We start from the raw sequence: 9958 nt of genomic DNA, 5'->3' as shown, positions 1-9958 counted from the left end.
ACGATGATATGGGTGTATTAACAGACGAGGCTATGGGTGTTTTGACAGACGAGGCTATGGATGTATTGATAGACGAGGCTATGGATGTATTGACAGACGAGACTATGGATGTATTGACAGACGAGGCTATGGGTGTATTAACAGACGTGGCTAGTAAGGACTTCTTTATATTGTTTATAAGAAAATACTAAAAAATAAAACCCATTCACTTAGCAACATTCACTTTGTCATAATGCAATTTCTGCATATTATCAGAGACGTATATATGTCTCTGAAATAATGTAACTGCAGTATAAAAATGATATGTATCCTTATCATAAGGTTCAATACAGTAGGAACACATACATCTGTTTTCGTTATCTGTGAATCAAAATCGATGATCCATGACCGTAGATTAGGACTGGGGCGCGCGCGGCAGGGGTCCTTGGTGAAGCCGTGTACCTACCGCAGCTAGTGAATCCACCTTTTCAAAAAATCAACAACAACAAATTAAAAAAAACACTGCCTGTATCATACTGTATGTCTCCTCAGTATATGCTGATATAAAATGATCCGGAGATAGATTGATCTTAAAATAAGTATATTCACTATATTCATGCTGATATAAAATGCAATTAGAACATGATTTTATTGTAGAATGTCTCAATTTTGCAATTACTTTGTGCAATTTACCCATTTAAAAATTATCCTGAGACAGATTGATCTTAAAATTAGTGCATTTATCCGCCGGGGGAGGAGGAGTTGGGGGCTTCTGGCACATCTGGCCCCCTGCCAGGGTCCTCCCCTGGACCCGCTCCCAAATGAAAACGCCCCTGAAGCCCCCCGGTCTGTGCTTTCAAAATGTCGATGGAAATTTTCCTATAAGAATGCTCGAGGAAAAATTGCTCGCATTAAAAAAAAATCATCCTCGTCGAACATCTGTTCGGTTGAAAGACTGCTTTAATCCAAAGAAGTCTAAATATTTACCTGTACGTGCACGCATGAAATAATATACTTGTTGACGATTATAAATACGAAGAAGTGTGTGGAACTACACGTGTTATATACCATGTAGACCCAGGCATACGCCTTCCCTAGCACACTTTGGTGGTGAGTTTTGGCTTGATTTCATACTAGATACATATTCTATTTACAAAAAGGCGTTCAGATAAACGTTGTTTTGTCTATGTAAAACGGTACAAAACGGTAGATAAGAAATGTAATTAGACACTTTCACACCTGTTGTAGATTGTCATGCTGTTAGATAAGAAATGTAATTAGACACTTTCACACCTGTTGTAGATTGTCATGCTGGTAACTACAATTAGATTGTTGATTTTCGTTCTGGAATTAAATAAGCAATATCGCACATCTTGTGCAGATTCTTTTTAAAAAACCACAAATTGTTTCATTTCTGTCCAATTATAGCTGTGACGATAGCAGCTCCGATACGCTATCTCCATCCCTCGACAGCGTTTGTAAGGTACCGGTATATGTACAGTTTTAGTTCTCCGCCCCCTCAGCATTCCGATTTGCCAAACACTGATTTCGTCCGTTTAAAAGTGTGGTGTTACTTTGAGCTGACTATTAAGAAAACAGTCCAGTTTTCAGATCAACCCATCGTATATTTGTATCAAACTGTCTTAAAAAGTAACCTCGACTAAAACATAAAGAAATATAATAAAATGTATATATGCTGAAGAAAAGATTTCAGTTTAATTTTGCAAACACATTCGATTTTTTTATATCAATGAACTAAACCTAATAGATTTTCTGCAAAATCATCTCTGAAAAAACTATTCCTTTACATACTATGACCAATAAACCATCTTTTTTCGGGGCGGGGGGCGTGTGGCAGTTTATTTGTTGGTGTTTTAACGTTTATAACTTAGTCGGTCAATGAATAGCATATATAAATATGCTAGCACTATCAAGTAAATAAAGTTATGTAAATTTCCATTTTTTATCCGAATTAGCACATCAGGTTACAATGACGTCCTCTGCCCTGTAGGAGTCCTATGGTCCATTATATTTTGTACGTAACGGCTCCTCCCTAGACGGGTTGTAGTGATTGTGATCGGGTCTACACTGACGTTAAAAACCTCTCAAGTTTTATGTGATAAATCAAGTGATATCATATCATGTCTGAGTCATTCCGTTCCAGAGTCCGACTTCTTTAAAATACTATCAATGCGTATAGTGATATTTGTCAAAATTTAACGTGCAATGAAACTGAAATGTAACTTGATCGTTAAATGACATATTAGTAAGCCGAAGATGTCAAATATACTTTTATTTCGTTGAACTTTACAGCTGAGTATAACATCACCAGCTACATCACATAAAATTGATGTGCGGGACTCTGTGCATAGTACAAGGGAGAATGGACAGCATTTCACATTTTCTAAAATTGGTAGCATCGTTTATACTTCCTTAATATATAAACTATCTATATGTTATACTCCACAGAAACCAAAATGGCTTTAATGCGCAGGTTAATATTATTAATTTCTAACATTTGCAATTTAAAGCTGTACTGAGCTGTAAAACGAAGTAAGAATCTCAGCTAGAAATAGCCCAACAAGCTCTTTATTAAGAGCATTGAAAATGGAATTATTTTTAGAACTTCTAATGGTAAATTACTTGACGATACGGCGATATAAATGCGCACGCAGAATTGCGGGAAACGAACAGCATCTTCATGTATGTGAAACCCTGTGTTAAGGCTTGTATGGTATGTAATTTGAAACCTTTATGAATTATGAAAATGTATTAAGATAATATATAAACAATGAAAAAATATTTATTTACACTTTGGACGGTGTCTGAGCTATGGACGTACCGTGTTATAGCCCTCTTCACAACAACATCTGAACCGAGCTTTAAATCTTACATGGACGAAGATTACAAAACAGCGTTTCACGAGAGTTTAAATATCTCGGGTTCTTTTCAGGTCACCTGACCAAGCGTGTAGTTAGCTTTTATTCGTGAACAATGGAAATTGAAAATAAACTATGCACGTTGACATGAATATATTAGATTTGGGAACCCGAGGAAGCGCCCACCAAAATACGTTCACTCTTTTGAGTAATTCTTCAACAATGCTATCTTTTTCTTATCGATGAATAGGGCGGAATTCTAGAGCATACACCCAATGCCCGCGTCTATTTCATTCGGACGAACCAACATCGATTTCACGAGCGATCACCCACTTAGTTGGTATACAATCAATATCAAATAAAGTAGAAAGCTATATCATTTACAACAAAAACAAACTAAGAATTGAAACCAGACGGAAAAAAGAGAAATTATTTTTGAAATGTAGACTTTTATAAGATAAAACCCGTTAAACGTGGAGTGGAATGAAGCGCTGGAGAGTTTAGCGCGTTCCTTCACCGCTTACACAGACTCAATCCGACGAAGGAACAGTTGGAAGGATTTATAAACATTCTCAATACCAAATTGTTACGAGATCCAAATGTAATATTTTACGTTATCTGAAGGGTTATAATGATACGTTTGAACAGTCCCCTGACAGACCAATCGCATTCGTTGAATAGATATGTATTGATTGGTAAAAACACCATATTTATAACATTGCCAAACAGGTGCTTGAAATCAAGGGGCATTACCCCCATCCCAATCCCCATACCACAAAACAAAACTGTTGACATCGTCGTCTCTAGTAGTGACAGTAGTATTGGCCGACTTGGCAAAGTCACAGACCTTTAGGAAGCCGATACAATTTATTCGAGCACCTGCGGGTCCCTATAGTATACAAAAATAAAAGTAGAACAATTATCGTCCAGAAATAAGCGTTTTATGCTTCAAATATGACACCAATCGTGATGTGTTTGGTCTATAGCAAACTAACATCAAATACACCAAGAGAGATCGCAAAAGTTACACATTTAGGTTATTAGATCCTTAATTGTAGTGATTCTAAATTAATTGTAGATATCTTTAAATAAAATAAAGAGAGTTTTAATGTGAGAGATAGTTCTCATCANCCCCCCCCCCCCCCCCCCCCCCGATTTGAGACAAAACAAGCTATGATTATGATTCTCTCAATGACAACCCGATCATTTATCTTTGGTTATAGAAAGGGAAATGACTTTTACTTGTGTCGGGGGGTGGGAGTTATATTTTTGACATTTTAAAATTGATTAGTATTTCGATATTTTTGCAAAGATACGTTGAAAGCGATTAAAAAAAACATTTAAAAAAAAACATTTTTTAAATATTATTCTGACATCATAATCCTACGAAGAATCTGACGAGCCGTACCAGTCGGCGAACGCCACCTTAATACGACCAACTCTAGAACTTGCATATCCAGTATGGGATCTACTGAACAAATGCAGAGGAGAGCAGCATGATTTGTACATAGCCGTTACCAACAAATCTCCTCAGGCTGTATACCTTATTTACTTAACCAACGTCTATGGGATTTGTTTGGCAACGTCGTCGATTGAAACAGACATTTTAAAACATACCATAAAATAAAACGTACTATAAAGGCCAGCAGTGAAAGTAGAATTCGGGGCTTCACAAGCTAAGACAGGGCAAGATGAACATTCACCAGGAAATAGAGCTAACTAACTAACAGAGGCAACAACAGCATTGTAAGACTTCAAGGCTAGGGTGAGTACCATCCCAAGTAGCGCTGGGGATGGTACTCACCCTAGGATAGCTGTCTAGGGGTGGTGTGACTGAGGTCTGGGGATGGTACTCACCCTGGGATAGCTGTCTAGGGGTGGTGTGACTGAGGTCTAGGGATGGTACTCACCCTAGGATAGCTGTCTAGGGGTGGTGTGACTGAGGTCTGGGGATGGTACTCACCCTGGGATAGCACTTGTTCTCCCTTGCCCTATATAACATATTTTGTAGGTGGCACCNACCAGCTGTAATGTCAGTAGGAGACAATGTTTCCTATAACCACTTGTTCTCCCTTGCCCTATATAACATATTTAGTAGGTGGCACAGACCAGCTGTAATGTCAGTAGGAGACAATGTTTCCTATAACCACTTGTTCTCCCTTGCCCTATATAACATATTTAGTAGGTGGCGTAGACCTGCTGTATTGTCAGTAGGAGACAATGTTTCCTATAACCACTTGTTCTTCCCTGCCCTATATAACATATGTAGTACGTGGCACAGACCAGCTGTATTGTCAGTGTGAGACAATGTTTGCTATAACTACTTGTTCTTCCTTGCCCTATATAACATATTTTGTAGGTGGCACCTACGAGCTGTAATGTCAGTAGGAGCAAATGTTTCCTATAACCACTTGTACTCCCTTGCCCTATATAACGTATTTAGTAGGTGGCACCTACCATCTGTAATGTCAGTAGGAGCAAATGTTTCCTATAACCACTTGTTCCCCCTTGCCCAATATAACATATTCAGTAGGTGGCACAGACCATTTAGTAGGTGGCACAGGCCAGCTGTAATGTCAGTAGGAGCAAATGTTTCCTATAACCAATTGTTCTTCCTTGCCCTATGTAACATATTTTAGTAGGTGGCACATAACAGCTGTAATCTATAACCACTTGTTCTTCCCTGCCCTATATAACATATTGAGTAGGTGGCGTAGACCAGCTGTAATGTCAGGAGGAGACAATGTTTCCTATACCCACTTGTTCTCCCTTGACCTATATAACATATGTAGTAGGTGGCACAGACCACCTGTAATGTCAGTAGGATACAATGTTTCCTATAACCACTTGTACTCCCTTGCCCTATATAACATATTGAGTAGGTGGCGTAGACCTGCTATATTGTCAGTAGGAGACAATGTTGACTATAACCACTTGTTCTCCCCTATAACCACTTGTTCCCCCTTGCCCAATATAACATATTCAGTAGGTGGCACAGACCATTTAGTAGGTGGCACAGAACAGATGTAATGTAAGTAGGAGACAATGTTTGCTATAACCACTTGTTCTTCCCTGCCCTATATAACATATTTTGTAGGTGGCACCTACGAGCTGTAATGTCAGTAGGAAACAATGTTTCCTATAACCTCTTGTTCTCCCTTGCCCTATAGAACATATTTAGTAGGTGGCGTAGACCTGCTATATTGTCAGTAGGAGACAATGGTTCGTATAACAAGTTGTTTTTCCTTGCCCTATATAACATATTTTGTAGGTGGCACATACCAGCTGTAATGACAGTAGGAGACAATGTTTGCTATAACCACTTGTTCTTCCCTGCCCTATATAACATATTTTGTAGGTGGCACCTACGAGCTGTAATGTCAGTAGGAGACAATTTTGCCTATAACCACTTGTGCTCCCTTGTCCTATATAAAATATTTAGTAGGTGGCATAGACCTGCTGTATTGTCAGTAGGAGACAATGTTTGCTATAACCACTTGTTCTTCCCTGCCCTATATAACATATTTTGTAGGTGGCACATACCAGCTGTAATGTCAGTATGAGACAATGTTGCCTATAACCACTTGTGCTCCCTTGCCCTATATAACATATTTTGTAGGTGGCACCTACCAGCTGTAATGTTAGTAGGAGACAATGTTTCCTATAACAACTTGTTCTTCCTTGCCCTATGTAACATATTTTAGTAGGTGGCACATACCAGCTGTAATGTCAGGAGGAGACAATGTTTCCTATAACTACTTGTTCTCCCTTGCCATATATAACATATTTAGTAGGTGGCGTAGACCAGCTGTAATGTCAGTAGGAGACAATGTTGCCTATAACCACTTGTTCTCCCTTGTCCTATATAACATATTTAGTAGGTGGCACAGACCAGCTGTAATGTCAGTAGGAGACAATGTTGCCTATAACCACTTGTTCTCCCTTGTCCTATATAACATATTTAGTAGGTGGCACATACCAGCTGTAATGACAGTAGGAGACAATGTTTCCTATAACTACTTGTTCTTCCTTGCCCTATATAACATATGTAGTAGGTGGCACAGACCAGCTGTATTGTCAGTAGGAGACAATGGTTGCTATAACCACTTGTTCTCCCTTGCCCTATATAACGTATTTAGTAGGTGGCACATACCAGCTGTAATGACAGTAGGAGACAATGTTTCCTATAACTACTTGTTCTTCCTTGCCCTATATAACATATGTAGTAGGTTGCACAGACCAGCTGTATTGTCAGTAGGAGACAATGGTTGCTATAACCACTTGTTCTCCCTTGCCCTATATAACGTATTTAGTAGGTGGCACATACCAGCTGTAATGTCAGTAGGAGACAATGTTTCCTATAACTACTTGTTCTCCCTTGCCCTATATAACATATGGAGTAGGTGGCACAGACCAGCTGTAATGTCAGTAGGAGACAATGTTTCCTATGACCACTTGTTTTTCCTTGCCCTATATAACATATGTAGTAGGTGGCACAGACCAGCTGTAATGTCAGTAGGACACAATGTTTCCTATAACCACTTGTTCTCCCTTGCCCTATATAACGTATTTAGTAGGTGGCACATACCAGCTGTAATGTCAGCAGGAGACAATGTTTCGCGGTTCAAGTGCAGGTGCAAGTGTTTCCTTTACTTATCTCTACCCTAACTTCATCGACTTCCAGTTCTAAATACAATTGGTAGCGAAGGGAGACACCAGAGGTAACCATTCTATTATTGGTAGCGAAGGGAGACACCAGAGGTAAACATTCTATTATTGGTAGCGAAGGGAGACACCAGAGGTAACCATTCTAAATTATTGGTAGCGAAGGGAGACACCAGAGGTAACCCTTCTATTATTGGTAGCGAAAGAAGACATCAGAGGTAAGACTTCTATTATTGGTAGCGAAGGGAGACACCAGAGGTAACACTTCTATTATTGGTAGCGAAAGAAGACATCAGAGGTAACACTTCTATTATTGGTAGCGAAGGGAGACACCAGAGGTAACCATTCTAAATTATTGGTAGCGAAGGGAGACACCAGAGGTAACCATTCTATTATTGGTAGCGAAGGGAGACACCAGAGGTAACCCTTCATTATTGGTAGCGAAGGGAGACACCAGAGGTAACACTTTTATTATTGGTAGCGAAGGGAGACACCAGAGGTAACACTTCTATTATTGGTAGCGAAAGGAGACACCAGAGGTAAACATTCTATTAAGGAAAATCCCTTATGAGGCAAAAGGCATTCGTCACAGTTGTCTCCATTTGGTATCCATATTTGTCCGGACTCTTTTGCATAATTTGATGGAAATGGAAATATTGGTACCAGCATGTGTTTCAAGGTTTCTTTCTGTATTGATGATATAGAGATGACGTATCACTATATCACAAACAAAATCTATTTTTGGGTTGGAAGGGGAGGAGGATAAATTGACTAAGTTATAACGTTTCTAAACAACTGTTATATCTTCTTAATTCGGATTTCCTGATTAACAAAAGAGACATTATAACGAGTGTCACGTGGGGTGAAAAAATATTCTTTATTTTTCGACTGCTTTTGCCTCCGTTTATGTGAATGTTAATGAAGAGTGGGATACTCATAAAGGCTTTAATATCCTTTTAATTGTAAATAATGTAATTATTTTAATTCAATATCAGTTAAATTTGCCTTGATTGAAAAAATGATAAATGACAAAAAAGTTACACAAAATATTATTGGCAGCGGTGGGATTCGAACCCACGCCTCAATGAGACTGGTGCCTAAAACCAGCGCCTTAGACCGCTCGGCCACGCTACCTTACGACAAGCGATGATCCAATTTAATAGTGTAATAATATCAATGACTCACATTATCTCTGCTGATACCAAAGGCTAGAACATATTTAAAATGTTAATCGTGTGGTAGTGACATAATATGAGTGACATTACGGGGTTAGATAAATACATGATACACGGTGTTTACAACAGCATTTGAAAACGTGTTGAAAGTTGTTAGTTAAAGGTTAAGTACATTAAATATGTAAATCCTGTTGGTTTGAAGGAATATGATTAGATCTATATATCAGCTGTACATTTAGTCTGAGAGGACACCCGAATCCTTGTTAACGTTTTCGTCTCATATTTAAATACAGTGGTAACTATATAAAATTTTCAACATCACCAACAACACCTACCATGTAAATATAGGTCAAATCCAAATAATGACATGTGATCAAAGCGACAACCGGAGCAGTGACGAAACGAATAAAAGATGCTCACTAATAAACACACTAATAAAAACATCAACATCGGTATCACACACAAGAATAACATATTTCCAAATAGAATCATGATACCAGTCATACGACTTGCACATAGTCCTCATCAACCGTCAATATTTAACATATATCACAGAAATTAAGATATTCTCTGAAATACCGAATCAGCTGTGCCATGCAAACGCCGTATTTTGGGGAAGTACTGATGTTAATATTAAGAAATCGAAAGTTCTCGACCTGAAAACCGTCTCGCTTATCGTACACCATAGCAGTAAGCTGTCCTTGTTGGTCATGTTGTAAGGTCGAGAGGAAAGCGGTCGAACGTGGCAACGTTTCTGCTACCAGTCTTGAAAAGTTCTTCAATAAATTCAGTTCATATGAAAACAAGAACAAGTCGGTCAAAAGAGGGGCACAGATTGTTCTCAATATATCACCCTCAGTATATTTATCGTGGTTTTGTAGGAGATACATTTTGAATCATTTCAATGCCTTTTTATGCATGTTTTTATATTTTACAGACATGCATCAAATTAGTGACTTTAAAATAGATAAATAAAACTACTCTTTATTAGATAAAACAAAATTTCTGCATTTTCCCCCATATCGAAACAAACTTTTAGAACTTCGAGGTGATGAGGTCAATAACACTTTAGACAAATGTACATAACCCCAGAACCTTAGGTTATTTTAACTTTCTGCATCTCATAATAGACTAGATGTAACCTTATAATTTCTGGTAATCTGCAGTCCTAAACAAAATGTGATAGACGAAGACAAGCGGAGTAAAGTCCTCTACCCTGTTTGAAATGTCTGTAAGAAGAACTGTTTTAATGTTAATACC

The 9958-nt window shown here is 38.3% G+C and overlaps 1 non-coding gene across 1 annotated transcript; it reads right to left on the bottom strand.

Moving 5' to 3' along the window:
• Positions 1–8576: 8576 nt before the first annotated feature.
• Positions 8577–8657, bottom strand: Trnal-uag. Its single transcript has one exon. It is a non-coding gene; the product is annotated as a tRNA-Leu (tRNA).
• Positions 8658–9958: the final 1301 nt, after the last annotated feature.

Source organism: Mizuhopecten yessoensis, unplaced genomic scaffold, assembly GCF_002113885.1.
Source record: "Mizuhopecten yessoensis strain PY_sf001 unplaced genomic scaffold, ASM211388v2 scaffold1255, whole genome shotgun sequence".
Taxonomy (NCBI): Eukaryota; Metazoa; Mollusca; class Bivalvia; order Pectinida; family Pectinidae; genus Mizuhopecten; species Mizuhopecten yessoensis.
Note: the sequence above shows the minus strand (reverse complement) of the source record. Positions and strands in the feature narration are given on the sequence as shown.